The following is a 14,131-nucleotide window of genomic DNA, read 5'->3' on the forward strand; positions in this document are numbered from 1 at the left end:
GTGCATTCTATAGATGTGCGGCTCAATGTCCTTTCCAAAAACACTTTTGATTCCGCTAAAAACTATTTTCTCTCTCTTTCACTATGAAAGAATTTACTTAAAATTTTTTTATTATATTGAGACTAACATGACCACTGTCAAGAATTAAACACTAGTAAATATTTTTAGATTTATATGGTATGTGTGGTGTGTGTGTTTGTGTGTGTGTGTGTGTGTATCAAACTCACTGCTGATCAGTCTCTTTGCTTTATGGTGACCCTATAGGACAAAGTGGAACTGGCTTAGAGGGTATTCAAGGTTTGAATCATTATGGACATAGACAGCCACTCCTTTCTCCCCAGGAGCTGCTGGTGGGTTTGAAAGATCAGTCAGCAGTCAAGCACTTCAACCCATTCTGACTCATGGCAACCCCTAGGACAGGGGCTCCTGAGACTGGAACTCTTGACGGCAGAAGAAAGCCTCCGTTTCTCCCACTGTGCCACTGGTGTCACATAAATGTATGTTGTGTGTGTGCTTGTGCTTGTTTGTATGTGTGTGTGTGCGTGCTGCTATATAGGTTTCTATGAGTATGTAGATGGGGGCATCACAAATCCATGGAAAATGGAATTTAAAGATACTGGAATTTTTCAACAAACTTTTGAAACACTTGTATATATTTTTGCAAATGTGTGTGTATGGTGTGTGTGTGTGGTGTGTGTGTGCAGTTAGATAAATAAGTTAGATGCTATACTGTTGTTGTATCAACAAATCAAGTGTTTGAAAGTGTGGCCTTCATGAGCACATCTCAGAGTAAGCCTGAGGAGGGGCCTGTAAACTGAAGGATCGGGCTGGAGAGCAGTGGAGATAGAGATGGAACATGAGCGCTAACCCCCAAAGGGAGTGAGGTGTCCAGCTGAGAGAGCCAGCCCTCACTGGGACGTGAGGAGGGTCATTTCCTCTGAGTATGCAGGACCAGTTAAATGTTAACCTCTGGGAAGAGTAAATAGTTTACAGTGTATGACCACTGAAGGTAGTGTTAATGACTTCTTACCACAGAAATCAAATTATATTTCTGACACGGAATTTTGTCCCTAAATTATCCTTTCTATGTCGGCCATTCTTTTCATTCAAGCCAGGGTACGACTACTATAGAGGTAAGCAAGTGTTTAACTCTGTGCCTGCTATCACACAAGAATATCACTCATGATGAGAAGCTAATAAAACCAAGCAAAGTAATGAAAAGCTGAGTGAGCAAATACATTCAGTAGCCATTAAATATTTTCAGAGAATAATGAAAGTTGTTTTTGAGCAGAAAATTTAAGACGGCTGTCTCTAAAACAAAAGGCATCTTTATTTAATTTGGTGCTTCAGCATCTTTATCTCAGAAAACTCTGCCATCATTTTGACTCACATTCATAATGACCCTGTAGGACGGAGTAGAAATCCTCCCGTGGGTTGCCCGGGCTGTAAATCTTTATCAGAGCATAAAGCCTCATCTTTCTCCAGCAGAGCAGCTGGGGGTTTCCAACTGCTGACCTGGCAAGTTAGAAGCCCAACACGTAACCCACTAAACCATCAAGGCTATAGATATATTTAAAGTTCTAAAGTTAATTTAGAATTGGCACATGCTTTTCTATCTCACTTGATGAGACCTATCACTTAATAACTACTGCTTGTAAAAATTTGTCTGTAATCACAGTGTTAGTGTTTATACTAAAGTGTAGAAAATTTGATTGTGGTGAGCTGTTTATCATTACAATCTTTAATCTATTTTAGGTATTTATTAAAATTAAACAACAAGTAATGAAGTTTAAATATCCATTATGACCAAGTGCATCATTTTATATCTTCCCATATATACTTTTTACCAGGAATTCTTCTTAATATTCTCCATGACTAAATAAAAGAATATTTGTATAAACAATATACAGTTATCAGGCATCAAAGAACAAAAAGATCATATCATTGTGTGCTCACCTTCCCAATACGATCGCTGAAGACAAATGGGTGCATAAGCAAATGTGGCAAAGAAAGCTGATGGTGCCTGGCTATCACAAGATATAACGTCTGGGGTCTTAAAGACTTGAAGGTAAACAAGCAGCCATCTTGCTCAGAAGCAACAAAGCCCACATGGAAGAAGCACACCAGCCTGTGTGATCATGAGGTGTCGAAGGGATTAGGTATCAGGCATCAAAGAACAAAAAATCAAATCATTGTGAATGAAGAGGAGTACCGATTGGGGACCCAAGACCCATCCGTAAGCAACTAGACATCCCCTTACAGAAGAGTCACAGGAGGAGACGAGCCAGTCAGGGTGGAGTGTAGCAACGATGAAACATACAACTTTCCTCTAGTTCTTAAATGCTTGCCTTCCCCACCCCCCACTATCATGATCCCAATTCTACCTTACAAATCTGGCTAGATCAGAGGATGTACACTGGTACAGATAGGAGCTGGAAACACAGGGAATCCAGGACAGATGATCCCTTCAGGATCAGTGGTGAGAGTGGTGATACCTGGAGGGTGGAGGGTGGGTGGGGTGGAAAGGGGGAACTGATTACAAGGATCTACATATAACCTCCTACCTGGGGGACGGACAACAGAAAAGTGGGTGAAGGGAGACTTCGGACAGTGTAAGATGTGACAAAATAATAACTTATAAATCATCACGAGTTCATGAGGCAGGAACAGCAGTGAGGGAGGGGAAAATTAGGAGCTGATACCAAGGGCTCAAGTAGAAAGTAAATGTTTTAAGAATGATGATGGCAACAAATGTACAAATGTGCTTGACACAATGGATGGATGTATGGATTGTGATAAGAGTTGTATGAGCCCCCACTAAAGTGATTTTTTAAAAAAAAGAATATTTGTAAAAATACTTGGAAGAACACTGTTACATGATATCAGTAATTATAGAAAAACAATCAATAAACTTTGAAACACTCCTTCGAGATAAAAACTTACAAGGCATATAAAGAAATAGCTGTATATGTTTTATATATAAATCACTGTCATTGAGTCAATTCTCATGCATAACCACCTTATGTATATAGTTTCCAAGAGTGTAAGTTTTATGGGAGCAGACAACCTCACCTTTCTCCTATGGAGCAGCTCATGGGTTTGAACCACTGACCTGTGATTAGCAGGCTAGTGCCTAACCCACAGCAGCACCAGGACTTCTTAGAAAGAAACCACTTTAACCTTAAAAACAACATATTCTTTAAAAATTATATCATAAATATTCAAGGAAATATCTGAACTGTCAATGACCCGATTTCAGGTTTTGGTTACTACTGAAGGGAAGATTTCATTCAGCTAGATTTCTAAAGGGTTGTCATTGAATTCATTTATGTTTTATAGCTTAAGTTGAATGGTGTGTCCATGAATATTTACTATATTATTCTTTTCAGTTTTAAAATGTCTGAATAAAGACAAACATGAAAAAGGTCTTCCATTCTATCTCCTCCATCCTAAATATAACATTCTAAATATACAGAATATATTCTGAATACATTTCTCAGTTGCCAATATTTGGTAGCAGTATTAATTTTTGACTTAAGGCAATCCTCATTTTCTGCAAAATTGTTTCAAAATGAAACACTATAACAGATGCTGTAATGTTTGGTCTATACCTCTATAATTTTACCTAGGGTGCAAAGCTTCCATGAATAGTGAACTAGAAAAGAAAACGAACTTAGTTCTTTAACACACAAATATCTTGTGTCAACCTAAATTCAAGGTTTTTTTATGTGTGTATATTTCCACATGAGAATATTACAATCAAGTCCTTGAGCCTAAATGTTATATTTACTCTTTAGTGTATTACATATTTTGTAATTGTGCTTTATGAGAGTTGACAATGGGGTTTGAATATACTTGTGAATTTTAATTTTTTAATAGTTTTTATCTTACCTCTCCAAGACTGGATTGGGGATAGCAGTTTGAAAAGAAATCATTTCTGTCTTAAATGCCATTGGTGCAGTTAATGTATGAAAAGCGACTTTATTACATACAGACAGGCCTCTTGGGACAACACAAAGAATATGGGTGATGGTCCTGAAGGGTGATCGATGCTGTGCAAGCACTGTCTGCTGTCTATATTTATTGAAAAGTTTACTATGTAACTTAATAATATTATTATTTGGGGTCGAATTATTTTCGACCCCAAATGACGAAGTAGAAATGCCTCCTTGGGTTTCCTTGCCTGTAACCTTCACGGACACAATCACCAGGCCTTTCTCCCACAGAGTGGCTGGACGGGTTCAGAACAGCAGGCATTCCGTGAGCAAGCTGGGGGCTTCCTCACTGTGCAGCCAGTTTCCTTGGAAACGAAAACACGTGTCTTGAAATTTGGCGCACACAAAACTGTTCCTTCGTATGTGTACTGAACAATTGTGGGGGGTGGGGGAAACTAGTGAGTGTTTGTTACCATTGGCAGGAACCAATGCTTAATCGTACACATTTTAATTGAGATTAGTTCTGTGTGTTTTAGCCAAACTCGTTTTAATATGTGAAAATAGAAAAGCTGGCAGTCGTCACAATCTTTTTTAAGCGTTTTGACAAATGATGGATCATACTCATACATATCCATATAGACTTACACCACAAGAATTCAGAGTAGAAATATTTCCCATGTTTTCCCGTAGGTCCATGAAAATATAGAAAATATTTAATTCCCAATAAAATCATTGAGAAAAATCATGCTAGTCTAACAACACAAAGAATTCAAAGAAGCAACTGAAATTACCTCGTTTAATTGTTATTACGCCAAGGGAGCGACATTCCAAGAAATGAAAAGTTTCACAAGACTTAGCATGAAAGAGTATTTGAAAATGAAGCTGAGGAAGGCTTTCGGATGAGGACATGGATGTTGTTGACCCTGATCTTCATTGGAGCATCCTCTCCTTTGCCTGAGTGACATTGAAGGCGGCTGGTTTCCCTTCCATCTCTCTTATTAAGCCTTCTGAATTCCACCTACAGGTGCCTCTTTCTTTGCCTGACCTTAAAGGTATCCCTTGGGTTCGGTCCCTTCTCGAATTTTCCATCATCTTCTCTGCGTTCTCCTGTTTTCTTCTTTAAAGTCATCTCAAATCCATGTCCCATCCCTTATATCTCACGAGTTCCACACTCACGTTTCTAAGCAGTCCATAAGCATGTCATTTGAATCCCTCGTAAGTAGCTCAAATACAGTACTTCTAGAACTCATCACCTTCCAATTCCAAGCCTGTTCTTCTTCCCTAGGGCTGTATCCTGATAGTGGTGTCACCTAGTTACAGGATTAGAACCTTAGACAATTATTCAAATTGGATATCATGTGTATTTTGTCACCGCTCATTGATTCTTCACACACACCTTCATATCAAGCTAGCCCTAGTTAAATGGGTGCTGACACATTTTTACCTTACATTTTCCAAGGGCATCCTGACCATTCCTTACGCTCATTCTCGCTTACTTCCAATCGCATCCAAAGTTGCAGCCAGAATGATCCTGCTAACAGAAACAAGCTTTGTAGGTAGACTTCTCACGTGCCAAACTCCCACTATTATGTATCAAATACTTGTCTTTTGCCTTTCTCTTTTCATCTTTACGGCCCAGGAAAGATGGCCTGGCCAACCAATGGAGGTGAATCCAGTGCATCGTGCTCAGGTATAAGTAGCCCCGTGTTTTCCGATATGAAAGGCAGAGCTGGCAGTGGATCCTGATTCATTCATGAGGAAAGGGTGTGGCTCACTGTACCAGCAGGGACAGACCCAGCATGACCCCTGTCATTCACCTCAAAGAACCCTTTCCTCAGATGTCCTTCTGACACAGTGCTGACAGTGTTCACAAACCATTTGCTTCAGAGCGCGCATTATGTATAGATATCTTGGTTGTAAGAATAAGACTAAATGACCCCAAAAATTGTTTAAAATAAAAAAATATATCATTACTCAGGGCTCATAGTTCCAACCAATGAATTCCACATGATTTATAGGTTTCAAGGTGACGGTGAAAGGAATAGTTAACAAATAAAAGAATCAGATAGTATAAAACCATAAACAAGATTGTTATGATGGTATTTCATTCAATAACTATTATTAAAAGTATTTATCAGTAGTCACTTGAAACACTATTTAGTTTTAGTAGTAAACACTGAATTGTCTTCCTTCATGATTTATATGTAAGATTGCTACTCATAAAATAATAAGCACCACCAAATATTGAATGCACCAAGGTATAGTAATCATAAAATAACTTATTAAAATAAGGGATGGAGTCACTTGCTGGGTCAGCAGCAAGGGCTATTCATTGAAATATTACCATATTTAAAGTGGCTATGCATTTATCTCATTGACAAGATATCAATGCTGAAATTCTAAACATCAGACTTCTGGCTCTATTAACATTTACTACACCATTAGTCGTCACGTCATTTAAAAAAATAATCATTTGTTGAGAGGCTATTGAGTGGACTGGACTCAGTGTCAGTCACTAGGGACATGGGAGCTTACAGTGACGTGCATGACAGCCGTGGACAGATCATTAATTGCCCAAGTAATCATGAAATTAAAACTGGTAATAAGAACTATAATCAAACTGGTAATAAAAATGAGCCCTGGTGGCATGGTGGGTTATGTGTGGGAATGTAAACCACCACATCAGCGGTTTGACCCCACCAGCTGCACCTCAGAGGAAAGATGAGGCTTTCTATACTTGTAAAGAGTTCCAGTCTTAGACATGACAGGCAGCTCTCCCCTGGGCTACAGTCAGAATCGACTCCACAGCAGGGAGGTGAATGGTCACTGTGAAGGAAAGGGGTGGAGAAAGATATTCAGAGCAAAAGCTATAATTTGGGGAGCCAAGTGTTAATGGCAACACTTCTAAAATTGGAAGCTTAGTGAATGAAGACAATGTTTTAAAAACGGATTGTGATGATGATTGGGCAACTCTTCTGGATGTGATTGACCTATTGAATTGTATGACATGTGAGTGATATGCCAATAAGATGGCTTAAGACATGATTGTTGCTGTTGGGTGCTGTCCAATTGATGCTGACTTGTCCCTTAGGGTTCTCTGGTCTCCATTCGTTATTGAAGCAGATCGGAAGGCTTTTCTTCCCTGGTACCACGGGGTAGGTTCACACTGCTGACTCGTGGTTAGCAGTGTAGCGTATAACTGTGAACATCATCAGGGATCCTCACTGAAATTCTTAGGAAGAGCATTCACTTAGGCTAGACATCAGGAGAAGCAAAGGAGTGTATTGTGTCTAGAATGATAAACCTAATCTCTTTTGTCAGTAAATGAGACTGCAACAGAAAAGGAACTTTTATTAATCCCTCCAAAATCAGACACAAGAAGGTCTCAAAAACTTTACAGAAAATGAAAAGATAATGGAATTTTCCATGAACTTTTTGAAGCCCCCTTATGTGTTAGTCGCCACCATGAACATCAACGTTCTAAATGCAGGTAAAATTTTGTGATGAGCTGTGTCTTTTGGGAAACATCTTTTTAGAATGGTGTTTATAAATCCTCCAGGAACTCTAGAAATAGTGTTGTATTTGCTCCATTTAAATTTTGAAAGAGTATTATTTCTGGAATGATCTATGAAAGATGAATGTGATTTCGGAAAATATTTTTGAGCTTTGAGTAGGATTTTTAAAATAAACATTCAAGAACAATTTTAACAGAGGGATATTGTAACAAAATTTCTCAATGAATAAAGACATTACTGATCACAGCTATGAATTCAAGTCTTTTAACTCTGCTCAGGTGTTTGCTTTGGGGCATATAAGGAGTTAAAGTGAAAGAAATGTTTACATTTTTCCTCCTCACTTTGAACTAACTTTCAGAAAAATATATAATTTCAAATAAAAGATATATTTTCTTCATAGACCAACATAAACATATATGTCTATGGAGAAACTATGCACACACCACACATGTGCATTAAATCTTTTGGTTGGAGTTATAGCAATTAACTCTGCTATATTTAACTGACATTAAAACCATGAAAAATATAATATTTTCTGCTTTAATTTTCTGATGACAAATTATTACTCCAGAAAGGGAAAGATCATAATTCTTTCTTCTGCTTTCATTCGCAGTCTTAAAATTGGCAGCAGGGATTATTTATTTTATAAATGTAAACATTTTCGGATAAAAATGTCTCTATGTAACTAAAAAGAAAGACACGTGTTTTAACACCTTGCACATTTCCATTTCTCTAAGGGCGTTCATCAACTCATACTTGTGATAGCCAGCTAAGTATGCTCCTTGATGCCTTTTCTTTTCCAGGGACCAATTATATCCTACCCCAAACCCAGTGGATGTCTACCATCGCGTCTTCAGTGAACCTTACAGAACAAGTTAGTTTCCATCTGTCAACTTCCACACATTGGCATTAGCTCCTGTTCCTCGCAATGTCAATATTCTCTTTAATTCTGTTCTGTTTGTTCCATTCCTAGGACTCTAATTTCCCGGTCCCCTTAGCTTCTCATCTTTGCTCTAGAGTGATTGTCGGGCTATTGGTGTATATAGATACTTTTCCCCCCAGATTATGTCTCCTCACGTTTGTCAAAATCCTGCTGTATAGTAAAGATGGAGCAATCAAGGGTAGTTTAAAAGATGAGTCCATTCCCACTTAGTGAAAGTGAAACGGCAGGACACAAACGGTTGTTTCTGGTATGAGAGCTGAGTCCAAGGCGTGGGAAGTCCAGGCAGCATAGAGCATGGGAATGTGCTGCGTAAAATAGAGACCCAAACGGGGGTCCAGTCACCAGAGTTGTGCTACATCCTTGGTGATACAGCATTTCAAAAAGCCAACTGCCAACTGGAAAAGATGTTGAGACAGGGAATGCCAGAGTGCTGTGCATGTTAAAGAGAAGTTAAAGATCTAAGCTCAATCAAGTTCTCAGCTTGGCTTACAATATTAATAACATGGATAGGATTTTTTAAATGTTGCAAACTTTCAAATTATGATAGCATAAGAGGACAGCAGAACTGAAATGTGATCTGGTGAGAATTACTGAGGAAGAGCCAGCAACTCTTTGAGGCAGCTATTGAAAATTGGGAAGCCTGTTGGTTAGCCCTAACCCTAACTCTAACCTTAACCCTGGGGTTAAGCCCTAGGCTGACCTACCAGCTGCTCCACAGAAGGATGATGTTTCTGTAAAGGTTACAGCCTTGAAAAGTCCGTGGGCCAGCCCTTCTCTAGTCTTCTCCAGGTGGGCCTGAATACACATCGCCTCAACAGCAGTGGGTTTGGATTAGGGGAGTGAGGGAGCGGGTCTCTCTCCCTTCCTCCTCTCCCTCTTCCACGCTCCTCTCTTTCTGCTGTAGAGGGAAGACCTTCGCTCAGCACCTGTAAACCTGGTCCCTCGGGGCCTTCACGATCCTTGCATGCACTTCTGTCTTCCCCGGGTGAGTCTGTGCCGACGTTTCTCTTTTCATAGTTCACAAGTGACTAGGTTTAGGACACGCCCTAGATCATGCACCTAACAAAGAAAACACCGTTCCCAAATGGAATTTCATCCCAAATGGAATTTCACGCACAGGTATGGAGGCAAGGGTTCCAACACAGTGCAAAAAGGCCTTCCAGCTGACTAGACGGACTCACGGAGCATTAGAACGACGTCAGTTTATGTGTGGAACCTGCGAGAGCAGAACCCCAGAGTGTCAGCAGTCTCCCATGTTTGACGAGGTGGACATTTACCACTTTTCTATCACTTGCTAATTACTTGGAGTTTTCCTTTTCCATCAGGTTTCAGCCTTACAAAGATCCCCGCTTTCATTGTTTGCACTGCTACTGTTTTAGTAGGGTTGTGTTCCAATCTGATGATGAAAGGGTGATTAAACAGTATAAAAGAGGATCCTGCTGTGGCACTGAGAACAGTCTGCAAGGAGGCAGAGGGGCAGTTTGGAGCAAAGACTAGTGGAGCCAGCGTGGTGATCGCCCAGGAGAGCTGACGGCGCCGGAGAACAAGTCAGGCTATCGGAGGAGATGACAAGGAGCTGCGATCACAATGACATCTGAGGGGAGGAGAGGGGTGGGATTGCCAAGAACATGACCGTAGGAAAAAGGAAAGGTTGGGCCCTTAGTCACTGCACGATTGAGAGGTCGGGAGAAAGAAGGGGCACAAATGGATGAACCTGAGAAGACTTTTCCAAGGAGACTGGAGGAAATGCACGAGGGCCCTGTTCCGTGCAAGGCAGGAAGATGAAGCACTTCAAAGAGGCATGATGGAAGACGCGCACCATCATCAGTCACGGAAGGGCTGGAATCCACAGAAGCCGAAGTCAAAGGAGGGATCCGTTTCAGAGCGTAAATTGTGAGAATCCAGTGTGCAGAAGGTGATGGATGACAATTGGAGCTCAAGATTCATTTGTGGAGCTGCATAAGAAATCAACCTCCCGAGAACTACCCGTTTCTAAAACTTAGGGAAGGGAGGAAAGTGGTCACTAAACAGAGTGTTTGGGAGAGAGGCGTATACAATTTCGAAGGCATAAATCTGACCTGAACACTTAAAAATTTGTCAGTAGACCCCCCCCCTATGACAGGGGCTGGACCTGATCTGGTTTCCAAATTTGTCTGTATTTTTGGTTTTTATTGTTTTGCTTGGTTCTTGTTTGATCCCATTAGAGTGTATCTCAGAGGTGTATGTCAATGGAGGTCACCCTCTTGAAGCTATGCTATATGCTTTCCAGGTTTTGGTTTATGAAACCCAGGATTGATGAACCTAAAGGGACACCAAGTAGAATAAGGGGTTTGAAAGGAAGGGGTACAGTGGTGGAGATGGGGTCAAGGGGAGCCGACATGAAGGAGTCCATGTAGAAAAAGAATGTTTGGAAAGTGATTGTGGTAGCAATTGTACAATCTACTTGACATGATTGAAATTTGGAATGTTATATGTATTAAATCCCAACTAATAATAATTTAAGGAAAGGAGACACGGTCAAGTAACATGAGGGCTGAGATCTGACCAATAGACTAAACAGTGGAAACCATCGATGGCCCGGCAAGGGCAATATGGTGGAGTGGTGTGATCCTGTGAGTCTTTTATATAATATTTAGGGGGTGGAAATCAAAGGGTAACATAAGTAATTATGCTGGCCAATGGACCATTTGTGAGTTATTGCCGGGGTCTGAGTTTGTATAGCACCAGTCGAACTGTTTGAATGAATTACAGGCTTTGATATCACCGACCTGTACACATCTTGAGATAGATCAAATGGACAAGTCTATATTACGGTCATCGACCTCAATAGTAACAATCTATGGACATTTCTATTTATCACAGAAGTGGTCGAATCCACTTGTATAGGTTCATGCTTGGAAATGACCGCACTAATAAGGGTGAAATAAGAGAGATTATGGAGATTATTTTAAGTGCCTCAAGCCTGATCTTGGCCATCCAATTGTATAGTACTAGCTGGAAGGGAAGCAGGTGTTTTAAGGACTTGACATAGCTGAAGTAATTGATACCCTTAGCGCTCTGGTGTGTGATTCAAGGTGGAACAATCTTAGGTCAAACAGGTTTCTGTCTGTCAGACTGCCGAGTCTTCCTGCCTTTATCTTTTACTTTGACGGAATTGAGGCTGGTTTAATTCCCCAAGACTCAGAACAGCTGCTCAGATAGACTTGTGATACAGGCATGAAAGGAACGACATTAAAGTTAAATACTACTTTCCTATCTTGAGAGCCTTTTATAAAGGTATCGCCTTCCAAAGTGTCTTGACTAGCACATGAAGTTTACAACAAAGAGCAGTGGGAAGAAAAACATCGAAATATTAGAAGGGGTAGTTAAAGGGAAAAAAATTGATAGGAGATTTAATTGTTCATTTTCTCTATTCACAAATCAAAAATTGAAAGGAAATCATTAGGGTATTTTGCCTGCTCTACCTTTTTTCCACAGGTTAATTTCCAGTCTCATTTCTGAAATGGGAGCATAATGAGCAATCAGATACTTCTCTGTCTGAAACCCTGTTGCTTAAAGGTATTTTTTGGTAATCTAAATGTTCCATATTGTCGTAGAAGCCACAGAGGTTCAAAGTAATTAAGCAGGTGGACAACATGTCAAGGTATTCCCTGCTTTCTCTGCTTCCTGAATGGCATCCTTCTTCCTTCTCCAGGCAGTCCAAGAGGGCAGCCATCCCAAACGTGGAGAAGTGGAAACCTTCTTTAGAAGTGGGTCCTCGACATAACTTGGATTGCTTATACTGCGTTTAGCAGATTGGCTTTGTCGACAGTCCTTCTAGTTAAAGTTCTCCAGGGCTCAAGCCACACCGGAACGGGGCTGTTGGCTTGCTTTCACACTCCCTTTACGTCTGTGGACCAATTGACATAGAAACACTTCCTAGAGCTGGGGTCGTAGAACAGAAGAGTAAACATCTGTGAAGTATTCTCCTCATCAGAAATTAACTGCCGAGATTTTTGGAAAACATCATTTAAACTCCAGGTGGATTAAACAGCCAAATTGTGGCCGGAGTGGGGGCACATTTTTCATTTATTTTACAATAATCTTTGGAACTTGCAGAGCTACTCTTTCTAATGTGAGTCGTGGTTTTTATGGCGTTTGTAGGCCATTAAAATTCTTGATGTCTTCGTGTGTGTTCATATCACATTGTCTTGATTTTATGGTTCCTTTAAAATATAACATTTGTAAAAATCAGAGACTTGTTTTAGTTTTGCATTTTTTGTTTGGTTTTGATTTGCATTTTAACCACCTTGGTGTAATATCTTTATTTCATATCTGTTTTTCTAATATCCCACTTAATTTATTCTTATAATAAATATGAAAAAGCTACTAAGAAAGGGATAAGCAAGATCAGATTGTATAAGAAGTGAAGTATGGAGAATGAGCAGTCACCCCTTCTTTCATGTAATTAGAAGGAAAAGTATAAATATGACTAGTGTCATAATTAGTCCAAAGCTGGTATAGTTTGTATATTCTGTAGAGAGTGATGCTTGTTGAGTGTGGTTGTTGTTGTCGTTGCTGTTAGTGGCCTCTGAACTGATTCCAACTCACGGAAACCCATGTGTCTAGAGGAGAACTGCTCCATCGGGGTCTCAAGGCCCTGACTTTCAGGAGCTGAGCCTCAGGCCTGTCTTTCCGAGCGTCTCTAGGTAGATGGACCTAGGAACCTCCAACCCTTCAGCTAGTCGTCAAGTGAGTAACCATTTTCACTGCACTGAGCTGCTAACTGGAAGGTCAGCAGTTCAAGCTCACCAGCCGCTCCACAGGTGAAAGACTAGGCTGTTTGCTCCCAGAAAGGTTTACAATCTTGGAACCCCTGCTCTGCCCAATGGGGTCACCATGAAATCATCTCTATGGGTTTTTGAAGGCTTTGTGATCTGAGTTAATGGGCCATATGGCACCTGCCTGATAGTCACCTCTGGGTTTTAAGACCTGGTGCTACTTCAAAATTCACTGGCAATTTTTATTGCGCTTTCTCCTTCTCCTAATGCCTACCAGGAAACACTGTGCTTAGCATCATTTAGGATGGTCTCTTTATAATACATTTCAAATTGTGTCTTTATGACTGAAAACCTTTCCCCATCACCACCCTCCTCCCCCACCCCCCTTGTTCGTGTCAAACACCTCCCATCTGGAGCCTATCATTTTCTTAGGACATTTTCCACCAACTCGTTAAAGAAGTATCATTCAGATATGTTCTAAGGATAGACCTGTATCCTTTCAGATGACAGTGACCCTTCTGCATGATAAGACCAAGATTCAGTTGACGCCAATCAATTCTTTTCCGTGAACAGGCCATCTATCATCCTTATGAAGCGAAGTTGTCAGAAGTGCACTGTGGCAAGGGAGCGGATTTGCTTGAGTATACCAGCTCTCTCTGTGAGAGACCTGTCTGACCTCAGGCCTGTGGTGAGTTTGCCAGAACGTAGGATCCTCTTGATATAACCTTGTCCTTGACCAAAACTAAATGCTACAGCACTATTGTGCCGCAGGAAGGGAATTGATGGTTTCATTAATAATAGATCTCTCAAAGGGGGAACCGATCACAAGGATCTACACATAACCCCCTCCCTGGGGGATGGACAACAGAAAAGTGGGTGGAGGGAGACATTGGTCAGTGTAAGATGTGAAAAAAAAAAAACAATTTATAAAGTATCAAGGGTTTGTGAGGGAGGGAGGGTGGGGGAGGAGGGGAGAAA

The 14,131-nt window shown here is 40.5% G+C and overlaps 1 long non-coding RNA gene across 3 annotated transcripts in view; it reads left to right on the top strand.

Moving 5' to 3' along the window:
• Nucleotides 1-14,131, top strand: part of LOC123521325 — a 92,008-nt gene that overhangs the window by 9,869 nt on the left and 68,008 nt on the right. The window contains exon 3 of one of the 3 annotated variants that reach the window (XR_006679781.1): nt 13,727-13,821. The exons of the other annotated variants lie outside the window; for them this stretch is intronic. This is a non-coding gene — a long non-coding RNA (uncharacterized LOC123521325). Of the gene's footprint in view, nt 1-13,726; nt 13,822-14,131 lie in introns of those variants that run through there. 3 annotated transcript variants of the gene reach the window in all.

Source organism: Echinops telfairi, unplaced genomic scaffold (assembly GCF_000313985.2).
Source record: "Echinops telfairi isolate 266 unplaced genomic scaffold, ASM31398v2 ScPeMD7_9;HRSCAF=40, whole genome shotgun sequence".
Lineage (NCBI taxonomy): Eukaryota > Metazoa > Chordata > Mammalia > Afrosoricida > Tenrecidae > Echinops > Echinops telfairi.